This window comes from Triturus cristatus, chromosome 12 (genome assembly GCF_964204655.1).
Source record: "Triturus cristatus chromosome 12, aTriCri1.1, whole genome shotgun sequence".
NCBI lineage: Eukaryota > Metazoa > Chordata > Amphibia > Caudata > Salamandridae > Triturus > Triturus cristatus.
Window position 1 is genome coordinate 731,897,352 of NC_140595.1, and position 21,554 is coordinate 731,918,905.

General features: G+C 42.7%; 1 protein-coding gene across 1 annotated transcript in view; it reads left to right on the forward strand.

Annotated features, from left to right (window-relative positions):
- The first annotated feature begins 14,685 nt into the window (after window positions 1-14,685).
- Window positions 14,686-21,554, forward strand: part of STAG3 (STAG3 cohesin complex component) — a 1,816,020-nt gene continuing 1,809,151 nt past the window's right edge. Inside the window, exon 1 of the mRNA XM_085637308.1 lies at window positions 14,686-14,805. The gene's annotated coding sequence lies outside the window, so the exon portion shown is untranslated. The remainder of the gene's footprint in view (window positions 14,806-21,554) is intronic.

Sequence of the window (21,554 nt, forward strand, 5' to 3'; positions counted from 1 at the left end):
TTTGAGGCCCATTAAAGCGCTCCTGGTGGCTTTGTACCACAGGCCTCTGTGCACGTGCGAATCCAATATATTTATTTATTTAACGACTTTTATAAAGCGGGCACGTCTCCAACAGCACTTGCAATGCAATAGGTGTCGCATTTACGCGAGTATAAGCTATTGGCATTGTAAATGACAATGCCTTTTATTTATGTTTTAAAAACAAAAACAAAAATAAAAGGCATTGTTATTGGCAATGTCAATAGCTCAAACTCGCCTAAATGCGAGACCTATTGCATTGCAAATGCTTGTTGACATTTAGCTGTCAAATCCTGCTTAACAGATCTGCTAGGGTTTTCCATATAACACTTGGGGCACACTTCAAAAAGGCCTTCCCTGTCACAGGCAAATATTAGTTGACAGTTGGGCAAGGACTGTCATTTGTTTAACCAGCAAGGCAGGCTCTAATTACAATGGGCCTCTTTTTGACATTAAAGTATCAAGACCTGCTGGGTTTACCTATAACACTAGGGACGCTTTTCAAAGGAGGGAAAGAGGATGGCAAAACAATCCATGTGTATCCACTGTCTGGTTGCTGAAAACCTTACTTTTTGTTCTATCAGACTTCTGTTTGTGGGCTTATGGAGGACATTGTGGCTGCTTCAAACTGGATTTTAGTGCTAAATGTTGGAGGACATTAAGATTACCAATGTCCACCCCCCACAAACACCTTCAGCCCTTAGGGAAAAGTTTAAAGCGACCAAAGACTTTTACCATCTTGAAAATGCCCGAAGCGGGTACAGTCAGCCCAATGAACCTTTATCTCATTGATTAGGGCATTCCCAAGTCTCATTCCCACCCACTAACATGTGCTATCCTTAAATGTGGCATCTCCAGGCACCAACGTCAGAAGACTCCTGGACTAGTGGAAGACCCTGAGTCTGAGAAGGGAGAAGGGTCTAGAAGACTGTCCTCTTGTACCTAGGGCATAGAAATGGACTCCAAGGATCATTAAAGTGACCCTCCTGTTAAAGCAACAGGGACACATCGAGCTTCAAGAGGCCTTTTCTTACCGCTGCCCACTGACTAGTGGTAACTGGACCTGGATTGGAACCTCCAGTTTGGCTTCTGCCTCACACCATGTGAATCTCTAATTGCCTCCCTTGAGGTACAAGGGGGACATTAGAAGTGTACTCCTTTGGTTGATTGGACTGAAGGTCTAAAGTAAGTAGGTAAAATATTTGACCAGGGTGAACAAGGTTAGTGTATCCGACCCACGCTCCATCACAGTCAGCGTCAATTTGTACCTCGGTTCTGTTCTACTGCGACCAGTAACTATCATTGACACTTTGCTTTTTTATAAACATTTACTGTATTCATCTAATTTATTTTGGGATTTATTTTTATTATTTTGCATTTCGACTTTATTACTGTTGTAGTACTGCAAAACTACTTTATACATTGCTTCTAAGTTAAACCTTTCTGTTTTTTGCCATAGCTACAAAGGGGTTGAGCTCAGGTTTATTTAGTGTTTTTAGAGGATCACCCTGATAATGACTGTGATTATTACTTGAGGTGGGGACATACCCCCTGCCCCCAACTAATAACCCAATTTCTTACAGCTACCTACACAAAAATAGCACCACTCTCTCCTGATTGGCTGACAGACATAATAGCAACTAAAAGACCACTTTCCAAGTCACAAAATGTGCCACATTTGCTCAAAAGTAAGCCTTAGTCAAGGCCTTAAGTGTCAAAAGAAGATTCCAAGCATTAGTCAAAGCCTTAAGAAATAAGGAAAGATTAATGGAAAACAATGTCCCCTAAGGTTTTTGAAATAGTCTAATAGCTGCCAACCGTGTTTTCCGACAAGAGTTGCCAACCCCAACTCAAAAGAATCCAAGTAAATAGGAAGAGTGTAAGGAGAGCCTAGGCAAGGGGTGCCCTGCCTCTTGATAAAGAACTGTGCTACCTGGCTGTCTGTCCTCACAACAACTTTTCTCTATATTTCACCTATAACGACTTGTAAACCCATTCAAATAGCTTGCTCTGAAGTCACAGCAAAACAAGTAAAAGCAGACCGCTAATTAGCCATTTTTCATTCATTAAGTTTTACCATAAGAATTGCAGCATGGTGTGTACACAATGAAAAATCATCACACACTACAGTTCAATTGCTGGCACTGGGTGTTCTGTGTTTTTAGACAACCAACTAACATTATATATCGCTGTGACCAGAAGGTTCTGACAGACTTAATGGTATGTTACTTTTGTAAATCAGCCACTGGGGCAAAACAATTACAGATGAAAGTGTTGTCACCAATTGCTACTTTTTTCTACTTAGTTTCATTTTGTTGTCAATTCATCGATTAGTTTCTTAAGGAAAACCAGGATTCTTTTGGAAAACCATGAGCAATTTACACCAATGACCCCTTGCTAAAAACTGATCTTTTCCCCTAGTTTTCAGAAATGTATAGCTTTTGAGCATCACCTCTGGAATCCACATACCTGTTTTCATAACAACCTGCAAATAGGTTGAAAATACAAATAATAGCAAGCATTTACAAAACCGATAGTTCTGGTGTTAGCTGCCAGGCGTTGGCTACTCTTGTTTTGTTCTCTCATGGTGTCAGCAAAAATATTGTTGTTGAGGAAGCTGCCAGGACCACATCAATCCATAAGAAAAAAAACATTGGCTAAAGGCAAAAAGGTTTTGGTCTAAAAAAATCACACATTACTATAGTAGTTCTGGGTACTGAAGGGAACTACTTTGTGTATGGATGTGTTCCTTGTCAAAGTCTAGCGTGCCATAACTCACAGTGAAGTCAACCAATGCTGAAGTGGACTGCCCCAATATTCACGTTGGAGTGGGTGGAAGAAAACTGGGAATGACACAATCACAGACCAATGGATGAAGATTGGCTGAAAACCCATATAAGAAACTATGTTATACACATAATTTTAGTAAAATCAAAAGGTCTTGGTTAACACCAAACCTCAATAAGTCGCTCACTTTGGTGTTTGGCTGCCAGCCTCTAGCCTTTGCTAATCCTTTTTTGTAAAGTTTTCATACATTTGTTTTACAAATAGATAGAGCGGGATGGATGGTTGGATAGAGGGATGGTTGGATAGAGAGATAGATAGATAGATAGATAGATAGAGAGATAGAGAGATAGATAGATAGATAGATAGATAGAAAGATAGATAAATGTATGCAAAAAACAGAATGTCAGGTAAATAGACAGGTAGACAGTCAGGGTGATAGACAGAGAGATAGAACAGACAGGCACATAGGATAGATAGATAGATAGATAGATAGATAGATAGATAGATAGATAGATAGATAGATAGATAGATAGATAGATAGATAGATAGATAGATAGATAGATAGATAGATAGATATGGAAACTGGAATAATGGCACAGCTTAAATGTATAGTATACTAGTTAATTGTTTGTATAAACATGGCAAACACGAGCAGTGAAAGCGGTCTTGCTCTCGATATGGGACTGTGACTCGGATGATCAAGGGGGTACTATACCACCTGCAAACTCATTATCTTGAACTGTTACCAGATACGGTGCTTATTAGACACTTCTTCATTTGGAGCAACATTAGAATTTTATTAACTACCCAACCCTGATGAAGTCTGCAAGGACGAAACGCGTTGGCTGGGCTGATGTGCTATTGTTACAATGAACAAACTTCAATAAAGTGGATTGATACTCGCGCACAAGACTCCTGAGGAATTTGATTGGATATTTTGATGATTTGATGATAGAGCCTTGCTAGGAATTTGTTGTACTGCTGTTAATTGAGTGAAATTGATTATATAATTATATGCTCGTCTTCATTTTTGTTGATTTTGAATTTTCTGTGACAGCAGAGCAGTGGGGTCACGATAAGTTGAGCATAGGCAAGACATATTAAAATACTACTATACACTAGTCCTACATTCGATGGCCCACACTGCTAGTGCATCTCAATTGTAAAATGGCTTATATGTATAATTGTAGTAGTAATACCAGCAGGACATACAGGAGTGCAGTTTTATTCAGTCACAAAAACTTTATTCGGCCAATTGCTGCCATAAAGTACAGATAATAAAAAACATTTCATAAATAAATAGAGCAGTATTTCAAGGTTCAAGACACATCCGGGGATAATACAGTTAGTTTCAAGGAAGGCACAACATTGGGTTAATACCAAATATAAGATGCATAAAACATATAGAAAACGGCCGGTGGGTCTCAGACTGAAGATAAAAAACTTTTTTCAAGTTACTAAAAATGAGGTTAGATCCTAACATACAAATATGAAAAGGGCGGGGTAGTTATGTTGAGCCATATTTGTTTCTAACTCTGAGTGCAAGGTGGACAAAATTTCCTACTGCCATGCAAATTTTCTCATTCTCCAGTCTTTGCAATCGCTCAAAAGCCTCCTTATGGGAGTTCGTATTAAAATATCAGAAAATATGGCACACAAATCGCTTTCTAGCATAAGCATACAGAGTGCAAAACACAGTGAAGTGCAATGTGCTTTGAGTGGCAGTAATATTGCAAGGACATCCAGGCAATGGTTCCCCCCCGACTATATTCCTGGGAAAAGCAGCTATCATGTGCAATAGACTGAATCATAGTCTTGATAAATAAAACCTGAGGTTCCCATTCGAAAACCAGGAGAGATAAGGCTTACACCCCTGTGTCAAACTGATTGGATTAGAAGTGCGGCTTACAAGCAAACTATCAAGGGCCGCCTAGTGGGCTCTGCTTTGCCTATACAGAAATGCCTCCTTTAACCTGGAGATAGCCCTGGAGTCAATGGTTGCCGGGTTTGCAGTGTACTCCTGCAGGCCCAACTCTAGGAATTGTTTTTTAGGTTAATATATCTTAAAAGGGAGCTCTTATCAGTTCTCATAACTGAAGTACTGTGTTCATTTACTTTTATGTGGAACATTTTTTTCTCTGTTAACTCCCTCTGGCTGCACGCATTTACGATACTTCTACGAAAGCTGTTCACTCTATTTAAGCTCCATTCACTGTCAGGATAAGATCTCTTCCCACAGGAAACGGCAGACATCTTCTAACACTATGCTGGACTGCTTGCTTTTTATTACTTAGTTGTGTAAAGCAGATGCTTTAGCCTTAGAATATTTGTGGCATCTCCTATTCATGCCTCAGTATTTTTCTTTGTGTTTTGTAGGCATTATCGGATTGATTTTTTCAACATAATCTATTTGGTCATTACGTAAAAATAAAGTCAATATACAAGCGCTATGCTATATTTTACTATCAAACTGGCAGCCACAAGTCAGAATCCTCTAAACACCTAATATTGCTATATTTTACAACTAAACAGACAGCCACAAGTGCAGTTATCTAGCAAGCACTAAGGTCATGATTTCAATAGTGCAGCATGTGCAGTGACTACGGGACCGCAAACTCCAGGCACTCCACTAACCACTGATTATTGCTATATTTTACAACTAAACAGGCAGTCATAAGTGCAGTTATTTGCAATTAAAATGGGCTTGATTTAAATGGTGCAGCAGGTGCAGTGGCATTTGAGGTCAAAGGTTGTCATAACACCACTAAACATCAAATATTGCTAAATTTTACTACTAAACAGGCAGGCACAAGTGCAATTATCTTGCAAGGAACAGTGTCATTATTTGAATGGTGCAGCAGATGTAGTGGCACCGGGCCCAAAGGTTGTCATAACATTACGATATGTAACTACTAAACAGGCAGTCACAATTGCAGTTACCTTGCAGCAAAAAAGGACTTGATTTGAATGCTGCAGGTGCACTCGGGCCAAAAGCTCTAGGAACCCCACTAAACCCATATTATTGCTCAATTGTATTACTATACAGGCAGGCACAATTGCAGTTACCTTGCAGTTAAAAGGGGCTTGATTTGAATGGTGCAGCAGGTGCAATGGCACCAGGCCAAAAGCTCTAGGGACCCCACCAAATGCAGAATTTGGCTAAATATTACTACTAAACAGGTAGTCACAAGTGGGCTTACCTTGCAGGCACTATGGTCACAATATCAGTGGTGCAGCAGGTTCAGTGACACCGGGCCGAAAGCTCTAGGAACCCCTCTAAGCACCAAATATTGCAATATTTTACTATTGAACAGGCAGTCACAAGTGCAGTTACCTTACAGGCAATGGGGTCGTGATTAGAAAGGTGAAGTGGCAGTGGGGTCAAATGTGGTCATAACTCCTCTAAACACCAATATTTTACAACTTAACAGGCAGTCACAAATGCAGTTATCTTGCAGGCACTGGGAGCATGATTTAAATGGTGCAGCAGGTGCAATGGCACCAGGCCCAAAAGTTGTCAGAACACCAATAAACACATAATATTGCTATAACATCAATTAATTCTATTATTTCCCTCTTTCCTTTTAATTTTCAAAATGTTGCTATTACTTACCCACCCTATACCACTAGTAACACCACAATATATTGCCTTTTGGTACATAAACAAATCATAATACTGTAACAGACTTTCTATAACTTATGTTGTACAACTACTCAGCAAGCTACAACTTACAACAAAAAAACAGCTAATTATTCACATAGGCAAAACCTAATACATTTACCAATGCTTGTTTATAAATCTAATCCAGAGAATATTGAGAGCACTGTCCAGAGAGATACAATCCTCCAGTACTTCCTTGGCGAGTTGGGCATCAGGGTTCCCCCAAATCTTCAGCCGTAAGAGTGGTGCCAGCTCCCCCCAGACTTCAATACTAAATTCTTTACCTGCACCCACTTGCAGGCAACAACTCCCTTGACTGGTCGAATAGGGAAAGGACTGTTGGTGAAAAAAAATGTATCCCAGAGGATGAACTTGGATGGAACCTATGTCCCTACCATGGAAGTTGAAGAACTGCAGTAGGCACACTACCAAACGAGGTGACCTAAAGTTAACGATGAGACAGTCCCCCAGTGATTCCTTCTTTCCGGGTCCAATCAAGGGTGTTCTTCTAATCATTAATATCTCTCTCATTAAATCAACCTGTGAGTGGGAGGAAGGCGCTATTGATGTTACCTTGAGGCCCTTCGCTTACCCGTCACATCCAGCCTTATTAACTACGATACAGATGCCCTGGACTACCTGCTCCTTTAAGGCTTTGGCGGAACATCCCAACAAGGAGGAAAACAATTTGGGTTCTTCCAGCCAATCCCCGATGTTCCCGGCCATGAAGACCCTAGAAGAGATCGTGGAATGCGGGGTTTTTCGAGAGGAAGCACCGAAGCTGGAGAAGTCGTTGCGGGAGCAAAGACGGAAGATGGAACTCAGCAGAGTTGTCAGCAGGAAGGAAGACTGCTGGCCTGTTCCCAACGTTGGAGAAACGCCAGGAGGCTAACGCCCCGTGAACCGCCCAGCAACTGATAAAGTTGGAATGTGCCTTGTGCTCACATCTAGTAAAAAAGCACCCTGCAAATAATCAGGCTCTACACACTAAAGAAATAATAAGGTAAAAACAAAAACACTGACACTGAAGGAAACCGTCTTGTGTGTGAATGTGCTCCTTGTGAAACAGCAAAGTGCAACATATCTGTCAGGGCAGCCTGGCTTCGCTGGAAGTGGACGGGTCAGTTGGGGCCTGGGACTTACGCTGCGATTATCGAGGAATGCACAGCAGAAACATCGGAGAGTGCACTTTGTGCATTCTATAGGCACTTAATTAACTTCATTCCAAGCCTTAAATCACTATCACTTTCACGTGCAATATTTCATACTACTTCTGCACTCTGGACACGTCCAGCCTGACGGGCTTTTAATTAATTCTAAGCAGCACAAAGTTACTTCTCACCAACCGTTAACTTCTGCGGGTTTAACCATAAACAAACCTTCGCACAGCATTTCATTTTTAAAACGGGCTTTGCTAGAATCTCTCTACTTGAGACGGGTTACCATTTTGTGAACTGCCAACCAACCCCACAAAGAGGAAGTGACCTCATAGGAGAGCAGGATATGAACTTCGCGATACGTTCACAGAAGCAACATAAAACAAGCATTGGCATAGCCAATAGGTCTCGCCTTTGGAACCTTATAAGTATTTAGTTATGCAGCAGGTCCCAAAGGCGAGACCTATTGGCTATGCCAATGCTTGTTTTCATATGCACTTGTGCATGGGAGGCAGTGAGGTGGTGGGGAGCGGCTAACTCGGTTGTTTTGGTGAGGCTCTGGGGAAGGGTGAGGGTTGGTATTTCACCCTCCTGCACTCTCCCTCAAACCTATTTTGGGTTTGATCTCATTTCAGCTGTCAATGGTTGGGACTTGGAAGCCCAACCTGATGTCTTTTAAACGTGAGTGGGAGGGGAAACTGACCAACACGCCACAGAATACTTGCATATGTTAAAAGTGGAGGAGGGTACATTGTGTCCCAGGCACTCAGAGGAAAGTTTGCTGCCACACTTCCGGGATCTCAGGCGGCCCACTTATCTGCCAAACTCAAGATGGCTGAGTAATTGGGGGCTGTCAGACAACTGGCGCACAATGAACCCAGAGGGGAGAGCGTAGTGCCATTATTCGCTTGTCCACATACGCAAATTAATTTGTTTACATGCGACCCGCGATAGCAGGATATAATTCTGCTTTCCGAATATTTACGCAAAGTTACTTTGGATATTGGCCCTGCTAATATAATGAGGAATATGTATTCCCTAAATCCTAGTGTGTTGCCTCTAGATCATGCTTTGTACAAGGAATCATTTAGAACTGTAATCTGACAATCCTTGTTTTTTTTTAACGCAGATATATATAGGGCGAACTCGACCCGAAGGTACTTGGGCGTTTTAAATGAGCACCGGTTACGTTACACAAGGACACATTCAGGGGAGATTAAATGATTTGCCCAGAATCACAGAATGCAGACCAGAGGCTTGAACCCTGGTTTCCAACACCAAAGTCGGCAATCTAGCTGTCAGAGCACATCCTCTCCTCTTCTTCGCTGATATGGAACGTATGGCTAGTGTTCTAACATTGTACGGGAGGCCTTCAAGGTTTCAGTGAGAGCCCAGTGTTTGGAGATGATGTATGGGGTAAGGAAGTTCTTGGAAAAGGAAATAGAATCCCCGGAGAACATGCTAACAACCTTAGTAATTGAAACTAGTAATGACGAAGCGCCCTCTGCTGACGCACACTAGGAAAACGTGTCTGGAATCCCTGGTTAGAGGGTGACTGCACCATTAAAAGGCGCATCGAGCAAGGAGACCTGGTGAAAGTGACAAGGCTGGCAGAATGCGTGCCTGGTTGATCAGACGCCAACTGCTGCGCTTCGAGCAGGCAACAATATCATTAACACTCAAAGAGACATTGACGTGGCCCTGTTTCATTACTGTTCTAATTTGTATGCACAGCCGGATATACAATGAGCATGACTTTTAACCATGGCTGGACTCCCCAATATTAGTTCAGAAAAGCAGGCTCGCTATCAATATCTTAGCAGCAAACCGTGCTTAATTTGTAAAAAAAATAAAACAAGCATTAGCAGCTAAAAGTAATTTTTTTTTAAAAACAAGCATTGGCCACAAAAGTCATTGCGATCACGATCGCTGTGAAAGCGAAAGTGATCGACATGACGCAGAAAGGCATTCATGAGTGCTACTGGCTGGCCTAGCGCATGGCGGCTGCGCGTGTGCACGCTCACATGCACGCAAACGCTAGGCCAGCCAGCAGCACTTAAGACAAGCATTGGCATAGTCAATAGGTCTCGCCTTTGGGACCTTATAAGTGTTTAGCCATGCAACAGTTGCAATAACTAAATACTTATAAGGTCCCAAAAGCGAGACCTATTGGCTATGCCATGCGGCCGTGCAGCCGTAAAAGTGATCGCGATCAAACATCAAAGCGGCCGCGAAAGTGAAAGTAATTGCGGTAAAGCGCGGCGCGCGCGTCCGCGCACATGCACTGTAGCTCTAGGCTGGCCTGGTAGCACTTTTTGGAGCCCTCTCAATAAGTCTCGCCAGACCAGCGCATGCGATGGGTCAGGCGAGACCTAAAAACGCACATACAACATGTCTTTCTGAGCCAGCGCATGCGCTGGACTCAGCGAGACCTAAAAACACTTTTAGGCGCTAGAGGCCTTACCTGCCAGCCGCGGAGTCGTGGATGGTGAGGGAAACAGAGCGAAGGCGCTCAACAACAGATGTGCGGCTGATCAACCCCTGTAAGACTACATACACAGTCGCTGTATGTTGTGTGCGTGGAAAGGAAACTCCTGAGTAAGCACGTCTTGGAGTGTGTGATGTCTTACATAACGCAGACGTCACAGCAGGTGTGGTACATGGAGGCCTCATTTACGCAATAAAACACAGCCAGTAAACACCCTAGCGCTCAGATGCAGGCCTCACTGACCTCAAAGAGAACCGGCGGAGAGTGCCACACACACTGTGTGTGCTGCACTGTTCAGAGTTCAGCCCTGAACACAGCCTCTCCCTGAGCAGGCCCAGCAAGTGGCGGCCTGTGGAATACCCCGGGGACGCTCATTAGCATGTGCAAACATCCAGAGCTCACACACAGGCCGCTCTCAGAGACACACACATACCGAGGCTCGAGACCTGGCTGGCTCTACGACTAAAGCCAGCGCCAGATACCTTCACGGGTTAATCAGCGCTTTACAAAAACTGATTGATTGAAACAGGCAAAAACAGACCTACACAGGCAGACAGAAACTGACAGTCAGAACGACAGAGAAGCACACCTACAGAAACCGGGGCACATGCTGACAAGCATACATGCAGAAAAAAAACACACTTCACTTATACCTACATATAGAGAGACACACAGGCCGACAGAAACAAATACTTCCACAACAAAAACAGAGACGAACAACATACAGAAACAGGCAAACATGCAAAAGACACCTAACAAACAGGCCTACATATAGAGAGACACACAGGCCGACAGAACAGACACAGACCCATGCCAAGAATCACGCAGAGAAAAACGCACACAAGTCCACGCAGAGGCAACCAGAACCAAACTTACCAAGGCACAAGCCACATACACAAACACACAGACAGGCCTAATGGCTACAAACACAGGAATCCAGGTAAACAGTCACATGCGAACAGATTGGCAAGTATACACACACACAAACACAGGCGAACAGATAAAGACAGACAAGCTAACACAAACAGACATCCAGGTGAACAGATACATGAGAACAGATAGACAAACAAGCAGGCAGATGCATAGAAATACACATAAACACAGGCTTCCAGGTGAACACACACACAGGCACATGCGAACAGATAGACCAGCATGCAGGTGCATTAAAAGGTACACAAGCCAAAGCCACAGGCATTCAGGTAAAAACACAGACACATGCGAACAGAGACAACCATGTACAAAAAGACAAACAAACGTTCTATGCAGCGACAAACCAATGCAGGCAGGCGCACCCCAACTTCCATCAGAACAAGCCTTTTCCTTCGTCCCCAATAGTGAAGATAATCGTGAGACGGAGGTCATTTCCAATTTAACGTGACTGCGATTGAGATGTGGTTCTCTTTATTGTCAATCGTACCTTATACACTTTTATCGTACTTGTGACTGGAAAGCTCTCCGAAGTCGAGAATGGCGTGTCACAAACTTAAAATCAATTAAATAAGTATTTAGCCAGGAATGCAGTGGAGTCTCCTCAGGGGCGGAGTGCTTCCCCTCGACTCTACCGGCCTGGGGGCGGTAGCGATCTATGCACCTTCCTTCCCTCGAGGCGCAGAGGTGACGGCGCAGGCAGCACTAGCACCCACTGTTCTCACACCAAGTCTTTATTTACAGTCCAGTAGCTCGATCATAGGGAGGGGGTCAGATCTAGGTATCACCACGCCCCTGCAGGAGTCACCTAGCTGGGCCCTAAAGTATCAGGGCAAGGGCCCCGATGGAGTCTATTTCGGATAACCTAGGGGGCAGTGCTCTGTAATTAACACACACTCCTCCCCTTCCCCCCACGCCACGTGTGGCCCGGGGAATCCAGCAAGGGCCCCGTATGAATCTGGACTCATCGCTGCTCTGGCACTTACCCGCCGCACCCACAGCCACTCCAGACACATAAGGAACCAAGCACGGCGCGGTCCCGAAAGTAAAAGAGGGTCTCTTTTCTTTATGGGGCCATGTGTTTGAAACACATGGCCCCATAAAGATAAGAAACCTTTTACTTCAGCCGGAAAGGGAACGAGCCCGTCCAAGTGGGCCGGCCGAAAAATGGAGAAGTCTACGTCACAAAGTGCTCTTGCCCAATGGCTTGCCACCGTTTAGCATAAACGGTGACGCCGACCAATGGGAAAGAGGGGCGGGGCTTGAAGCCCTTTACAGAATTCCCTCTAAATCATTAAATCTCGTGAGCGAGACTGCGCATGAACGCAACCCACGCCAGCTGAGACCTAAAAAGTGCAAACACTGTGGCAAAACATTGGCTTTTACAACTCTCCTTGATCCTGAAAGCTCAGAAGATGGTGATCCTGGCACAGCACCACATTTATTGATCCAATTTTGGAAGAAAGAAACCCATACGCTTGCACAGCACTTTTTCATCGTTTTTCCAACAACAACAAAAAAAGTTGCTATATTGTATCTGGTTTTTTCAGTTTCCTCCAACGGAATCGTTATACCTTGGGCTCCTTTAGTTTCCATAAGATGAGGGTAAAAATTACGTATTTTTGGCCTGGATACCTTTTGTGGGAACAAAAAGTTAAGATTGCCTAAGTGCCCCAAACGTCCAAAACAAAAAGGGTCTCAGCACTGTGGGGGAAAAGCCTCAGTATTAAAGTGTTAAAGATTGGTGGGAATCCAGACGAATTACAGATGTCATTGTCCTCTAGTAGAATTTAACCTATGGCACCATGTTGGGCTTTATTTCCCTATGATACAATAATCTCTGGGCATATGGAGTAACTCCACACAACACAACAGGTAGGAGACCTTTGGAAAAATTTGGGGAAAAGATGTGCTAACATATGCTAATCTCCATGAGACGTGGCTAGCTTTGAGTCAGGCAGAACGGTAACATCAAGAAAGATAAAAGTTTAAGGTATGGTTGTAAGAAAGGCACCTTCTGGTCCTAAGCAGTTCTCCAAATTTAGTAAACTTCTTAAGGTGTGATAAGTCGTGAGGAATGCATTAAAGGCAATAATACATGGAAGTTAGTGGAAACGTAAGGGTAGTGTCTCATTACAATTTTGTGGAAACGTCTGAGAGAAATTAAACCTAAAATTGAGGTTTTGTGGAGAAAACCACTCCGAAGATGATCAAATTTAGATCTAAGCATCTTGAAAACTATGTACCGCTATATATGATACATTGGATTCTAACAGTCCGGTAAAAACTTGTCTGTAATTTCTTTATAATCGACGACTCGTGAGGCACCCAGTAGCCAATTATAAAGAAAAGACCTCAGGATTAAATACTTCTTACCTCAACTCTGCAACTTCCTCAGGTATGTTATTTAATTTAACAATAATATTTTATTGCAATACGTATGCGTGTTATTTCTGCACATTGAGGCTAAAAAGTTCATTTGTAAAGTTGGAACAACCCGCATTATTAGGCGTGTAAGCAGGGCTGGTTCTAGGGCGGTGCAATCGGTGCCACCGCACCGGGCATTGACTTGGGGTGGGGGCGTCATTTTTGAAAATGTATATTTTCATTTTACACGCACCTGCTGCCCTGTTCCTGGCCTCCACCAATTTTCAGACATCAATTAAAATGTCAAGCTAGCTGGTGATTAATAATCTTTCTGGAAAGAGACCGGAGGTTTGTCTTGGGGAAGTGTGACTCATACTAAGGTAGCGTAGAGGGTTAAAATGCCTGCTGCTAAGAACGTGTATTATGTAGATAAAGCCCATATAATGTAAATATATCAGTGTGCAACTGCTTCTGTAAGAGAGCTCCTTTTGTAGCTTGTCGTTTATAAGTCAGAATCCTAATATAGAACATTAAGTTATTAACTGTCATCAAAGAGCTGCATGCAAACTGAAAGGAATATATTAGAGCTACATGTTTTTTTGACCAGTCTTTTATCATCCTAATCTTGTGAAAAGGGTTCATTTGGGTTGAAAACAATTCTTATTATTAAAGAGAACCCCTAACAATGATGTTGCGTTTTAAATTCAGAATTTGTGCTTTCCCAGAAAAAGGACTCAAACTATATTGCCTACCATGATAGATTACATGTCACTCCTACACTACACCTTGTAGTCCTGTCTGATGTAACATTTCCTATACACTGATTTACAACCATATGATTGTCACTGTGCAATGCTTGTGTGATGTAAAGTGCTCTGACACGTTACAATGGTATGAGTGGTGCTATAAAGCTAAATTAATCTGAGAGGTACTGTTAAAAGGTGCTAGTGAAGGAATCCGTGGCAGAGGTGGTCGGGGGGGGGGGGGGGGGGCGCCAACAGACATTGTCGCACAGGGCGCCACCAGCGCTAAAGCCGGCCCTGCCTGTAAGGAATAGCTCCGCAGTTCAGTATCCTTGTATCCAAAGACGGGGATGATTGATGGGCTTCCTTTAGGCGTTACCTCCCCAGCATCAAGTGGAAAAGCGCAGAGGCGGGACTTCCTTACCTGTAATGAGACTACTCTGACTGTAGGCAGCCCCGCAGAGCGGCACCCATGATTTACGTGTCCAAAATGGCCACTCAACGCAGCGTGCCTCTGCGCGTGGGCGTGGCCAGTGAGGGAAGGCCCAGAGCGACGCCCGGGTTATCCGACACTGCATCCGACAATAAGACTATATGTCTGGAGTCTTTGTCCAGATTCTTCCTATTCGCAGTTCCACCTCCAAAGTTATAGGGGCGGTAAGTTTCCTGACTTGTCTCTAATGTCGGATGGTGATAGAAGCTGCGCGAATTCAGAGTGTTTTAGGCCAAGCGCGGGTGGCGCTCTTTAGGGTTGGGCCTGCTGTTGGCAGTTGCGGGTTCGCGGAATCGCCATTTTGGCCCTCTTTGAAAGACCGGAATTTTACAGTCTTGGTGTGCTGCAACCTTGTGGGTGTACCGCAACTGGTGGATGATGTAGTTTTCCAGGAATGTATAGCCACTCTAATAACTGTCTAGCGTTTTGTATCTTTTAATTTAGGTTTTTAGGAAAAGCCAGAGTCACACTTTGATTATAAACTGCTCGTGTGCCAGCTCTCCTTTTTAAGCTAACCATGATGTTATTTCAGCTCCCCACCCCCGTCTTAAGGTTCCTCTTCTGCAATGCAACTTGCTGGGGAGATTACATTATGTATTTTCCTCTTCTACACCGGGAAGGGGCCGCCGCCAAGAGTCCGTGTATATTGTGAAATCAACACTTTTTACTTGCTTTACGCTGACCATGTGCCTGTATTGTGATTTTTGTTTTAACGTATGTTACGTACAGCAAAAATATATTATTGTATAAACTACCAAACGCGAAGAAAAGTTCACAGTTTTGTGAAACTTAAAACTTTTAAATAATGCTTCTGTCTGTGATGTTGATGTTTTGTGCACTGATTAAGAATATTTTTTTTCGCAGTTTTTTATTCTGATGATTTGTAGTTATGTCTTTTTGCATGTCTCGTATGTGCTTGCGTTTATGACTCTTTCCGAAAAAAGACTATATTGATAGACCTAAGTTAATGGTCCAATAATTTAATAGTGCATGCTCACGAGTTGACCATGCAGCAAGCAACCTGCACCAAACTTTTATGTAATACATACATATTATGATGGTGGTAGTAAAACGATGTTTGTGCAATATAGGGAATTGCAAAAAGTCGCAAATCTATCTTGCAGAGGGGTCCTACATTCTCATTTGGTCAATTTCAGCATGCTATTCGTAACTTCATTACAATAACCTCAATTTCCACACAAGATGATAGATAAGAGCTATAGCAATCTTAGTAATTCGATTTGGGACACCTGCTGTTTTTTTTGTCCGGTAATTAAATGCAAATAAATTAGATGAACATCTTTTGGAGGGCATTGAGTAAAAAAATGTACTCACAATTGTCCGAACTAGTATGTCGGTTCTATGTGATTTCTTAAAGAGGCTCTTCTCTTGAAACCTGCTTGGAGGGATGGAGCCTACAAAGTGCTAACTATTAGTTTCACTAAATGTCAGCCAGCCAGCATACCTTTTTATTGGACGTGTTATCTGGCATTCAATGGACTGCATGTATGTAGACTATTGGAGGGCAGGTCAGTTCAATTGAGGTCTTGGTATGGAAGGGAAGTGCCAATTATCCGATAATGGCAACTCTATCACTTCAGATGAACCCGGTGACTTAATTGTTGTGAAAGAATGGTAAGAGTAGAGTAAGCATTTCTTACCCAGAGAATAACATATTTAGATGGGATAAAGCTTTTTGAGTTTGACCAATCCAAAATGCTGTTGATCAACACTGGGATGGAGGTATGTTAATTTACTTGGAGTTGAATAGTAGAGATCACAGTCCTAAACTTGTTGCAGTAGGGGTGGGCCTCCCAAAGAAAAGTTGTAATATCTTTGGGAGTGTTTGCAGAAATGTAGGTTGGTAAGGAAACCATTGTACTCCTTAGCAAACACATTTGTTTAGGAGGGGATGGGACTATTATAGGATGTTGCTTAGAAAAGTTAACAAGTTTCTTAAATTGAAATTATTAGGCTCTTGGTATCGGTGGGGCACTCGAGGATATAGCAGTTTAGACAGTTTTGGAAAAAGTACTCGGCGTAGGTGGAAGAGAAGTTGAAAGCAACACAAGATGCTAATAGTACATGTAGCCAGGAAAGATCGAATATAATGATGAGAGAGGTTAATGTGTTGAGGTAGGTGACTGGAAATATGCACTAGATCTCTAGTCTCTTCATTGTACTAAATAATTAAATTACATTGAGTGATCCAAATCCGTTGCTTTGAAGAAACTGTATGTATGTTTTATAATAGGGTCACTTATTAAAAGTTTGGCAGTTCCTGTATGTAAGCGTACATTAAAATGACATTTTATTGTTTTACCCTGATAGTCATAGAGAAAGGAGGAAACCCTTAATCCTACAGTGGGAAAGCTTTTCAGTAAGGGCAGTATTCAATGCATTTGCTCTTTTGTGCACACTACAGTTGGGTATACATTGTGTGTATATGTGTATATATATATATATATATATATATATATATATCGAAAAAATATTTGAGTTCAAGCTTTAGAATGTTTTTTGTGAAATGTCAGCAATTTTCAATGCTTGAAAATGATGCTAATAATGTGAATGTATTTGAACATGAGTGATGTCTTATTGAATGATTTGAAAAAAATCGTTACCCCCTTATGCACTATATTCCAAGTTTTTTTTTGCCTTTTGACTAATTAAACTATACCTCCATTCAGAGATTTAAGCATAGACTGAAAAAGAGGGAGGTACTTCCCACACCCTGTAGCTAGTTTTAACTCACTTTATCACTTGCACTGCGTCCCTCACTACATACTGAAAGCTTGCGTTGGGTTTTAGTAATACCCCTCTGACTTTAAAACATCCATGTGCTCCTCCCTCTCAAACAGGGGGTTGTAGCCCACACCATAACTAGGCTTCATGGTGTGAGGAGGTTTCCCAATGATGAATCATGCCACCTTTGGTGGGTGAGGGAAACCATTTAAGCCTACGTGTTTCTCTCTTTTACACCCGAGGGTTCTTTGTGTTTATGTAATGAACTAGGGGAATCTAGCCTCGCAGGTCTATAAACCTCCTCTGGCCCCTGTTTCTGTGTGTCATAGCCTGAGACCCTGCCTGATCTCAGCAATGTTGCGTTCCCAAAGTTGCTGTGCATACCTTTTGAAGATTGTGGAGTGTCCTGAGCTGCTGCACCTGAATTGAGATTCACCAGTGTGGCCCCAGACTCTGCAGCTGACTGCATTGTAGAGCTCCTGAAGATCCATGCATGAAACCGTGGCCTTTCACTAGATGTCTGAGGCTTGTGTGAGGCTGCATTGATCCGTATACAAATGGCCAAAAACAGCCAATGGGCACCAATTAGATCAGCTTGTGAAGAAGCGCCAGTACCTCCGTGCACAGTCATGATAGACCAAAGCTGCGTTGCCTCACATTAGTCCTGAAGAGGACTGAAGGCTCGTGCACAACCCAGAAGCAGTTGAGCGAACATCAGTGGAGTCCAGTGTCTCTGAAGAGGCACCATGTCCCATCATGGGTCATTGGAGATTTGCAGGTGGGAGCCAACAAGAACTGTTTGTCTTTGCACTTACACAAGTTTGGAGGTAATATGTAACTGAGCCTGATGGCACTAAGTGCCTGAGGTGAGAACGTCCTGGACTATAGGGCAGAGCACTAGGTCAGTGGTAAAAAGAGGTTCTAACCTGCTCTAAGCGCCAGGACACTAATTTGCATTGTGTGCATATCTGTGTGTGGTATTAAGTTCTGATGTACATTAAATTCACTTTTATTTTTTGAAAATCAATTACTTTTTTTTAAAAAAAAGAAAATCAATTACTTGGTCGCACAATCATTTCTCACGTAGTTATGAGAGTGCTGGGTTTGAGCGCCCTCACGCTATCTCCCTAAGATGCTGTTGTTTAGTTCCACTAAGACCTATATAGAATCTGCACACTTAGAAAATATACACTGTAGGATTGGTGCAAGACTTACTCTGAGCACCCCTACCGGGTATGTTAGCCTGTATACCAGCTAGCTCACAGTGCCACTAGACGCTCCTCTTACCAAGGAGAGAATAGTTCTTGGCAACCATCGAACATGACAACCCTGATCTCTCAGGACTGTGGAAACAGTGTACTTTTCGCTCAGTCACTCGTGCTCACTTAGTCTCAGAGCGATACACCGAATAAACGGTAGGGACATTTTCAAAAAGTATTTGACCAGTCGTTATTCTATTGTAGAATAGATGTGCTGTAACAATCATTAGACAGTAGCAGATATAGATGACTAGAAGCACTAAAAGTAAAAGGATGGTAGATTTCTACCATTTTGATATAATCCTGAATACAGGCACGTACATAAAATACATGACAACATAAGCATCAAAACTATAGGGGACTGTCGGCTCATACCATCAGACTATGTTGACATAGTTGATGGCTAGCTCACAGTGTACCATATGGACCCCCAGAACTTAAACGGTACCTGATGGTGTCTGCATCCTCAACATGACATCCCTTATTCCCCCAATGAAACCATGGAAACAGATCCACCCTTTCGTTATCTCGGGCATGCCCAAGGGAAACACAATAAATACAGAAATTAGTAATTCAAAGTATTTATTGAAGCAATTTGATTCTTGTGTAGAATATTGTGTTGCAATGAATACTGGAAGAAAACCAAGCATGTAATCTGCATTACAAGAATGGTGAAGATGAATAATTCAAATATTATAATTGTTGCATTAATTATATGAATACATATAATTGTACTCCTACCTAGCATTATCTATTCTAGAGAGCATTGGGTGGATGTGATTCTGCCAGATACTTTACAGTGGTCTAAATCCCCATTTACCTGCGTGCATGTGTCATCTGGTAGCCAGTCTGGTATAGAACAGTCTGACGTCCCTCTCGGGACAGTGATGGAATTCAGCTTTGATGGAGTTCAGGCATGGGGCAACCACGGCCATTCATCAAAATGCTCCTCTGTCTAACAAAGGCTTGGTGCAGTTTATATAACAAAACTGGACCCATTGCTTCTGTGCCTGATCTCTGGTCCGGCTCTCATTGTTTATTTTACCCACCCAGAGCTGTCGCGGCAGACAAAAAACAAGGACAGTTTGCGCAGTCTACCCGGTCCTTGGACAGAATATTCTATGGTATGGTAATGTACCTACGAAGCAATTTATTTGAAACCAAACCTTTTTTGAGAGCACCATCGCATACAGGCGCGCAAGCAAATATGTGCTGAAAGTCATCCTACTCTTGTCAAGTTCTGCTTTTGTGCACTAAACCAGTGATTAGCGCTATCATCCTAAGTGTAGATTGTGTGTGGGTTTTATTTTTGTTTAGTTTGGTACATATGAGTGAGCCAGAGTAAGGGGGGGGAGTTGGGACCTTTGTGGATGCCGCTAGCCTGGCGTTGAGCACTAGGTGGAGGTACTTGTTTTCCCAGACAGTTGAATTGTATTGCAGACATTCTAGAAGCTGTAGGGAGGAGATCAAGACACTTAAGTCAGAAAAGAGGGAGACCAGGCTACTTTAAAAATTCAATGAGGCCTTTTTGCTGAGGGGTGCTACTGATCAGTCGTTCTGGAGCACTGCGATTTTGATAAATGATGATGTGAGGGAGTCCCTCCAGGCAGAATGCTATAGTTCCTGATTTTGTACATATAAACTTGAAAAGGACCGGAGCAGTGAATGCTCTCTAGTTCCAGAGAGCAAACCGAGTTTTTTTGTTTTTGTTCCGTTTTTCACACTTCGGCCTGGATCACCTTTCCATCTCATTCATCTGACACACCCTCTTGGATAGCTTCAACCTCTCAGACGCACAAGCTCAGAAAAAAAACAAGGAAAGTCATGAACCTAAAAAAATGACCCTCATCGTGGTGCAGCTTGTCATCCAATCAACACACTCCAGTGGCCACAACCTCCAAACATCACCAACACAAAGAAAACCACCCATACTCCTAGACTGGACCAACCAACTCATCATCCCTATTTTCCTCATCTGCGTCCCATCCATAAACTAATGTCCACCCAAAAGAAAAGTCCAAACCTTCAAAGACTTCTCCATTGACAACCTAATGCTCAAACTCTTCTCTCACCCTACCATTTTCATGTCTGACTCAAACATCCTTCTAAATGATTTCAACATTTGAACGCACATTCTCCAGCTAAAACACTCTAGTGCAGGCAAATTCCTTCACCCCCCCTTATTGCTTACAATAAACTCCCAAACGCAGGCAGTGAAGAAAATGGAAGAACAGCAGAACTTTAGTTGACTCATGATAACAAAGCCCCTCTTAGCAAAATGCAGGCAGAATATCACATCAACGTGAGGGAAATACTATACCAACAGCATCATTTAAGGAGGGGGGGGACGTGCAGACCCCCTCCCCAAGCCTTATTAGGCCCCTGGGACCCTATCCTTCGATACCAATTTTATTTTCTACAACAGATTTTATTGTCGACTAACACAGTAGGCCCAGGTTGCACCAGGACCTAATTTGTATACATATCATAACGATGATAAAGATGTAAATTTTAACAGAATATAGTTGTCGCTGAATGAAATATGCAGAAAACTGAATTAAACTCATATGAACATTAACTAGAAACCACTTCAGGATCCATATGCTTATTGTTGTACAGTCTTCATTCTAACATAGGAGTACAGATACATTTATTCTTGAAGTATATACCCAACATTTGATCTTTATGGCAAATCTTCATTATGTATTGCAGGGGGAATAGGCTCAAGTTACAGACCCCGGTAATCAGCCCACCGCTTCCAGATCTTCGGATGTTTCTGAGGACCTCCACGTGCCAAGAAGATCGGTATTTCTAACCCCATAGAAAAGACGAGGCCCTGATAGATGGCGGTGCAGTTGCCTTCCAAGCCTTAGCAATATCTCGCGTAGCAAGAGTAAGCCCCAGAATAG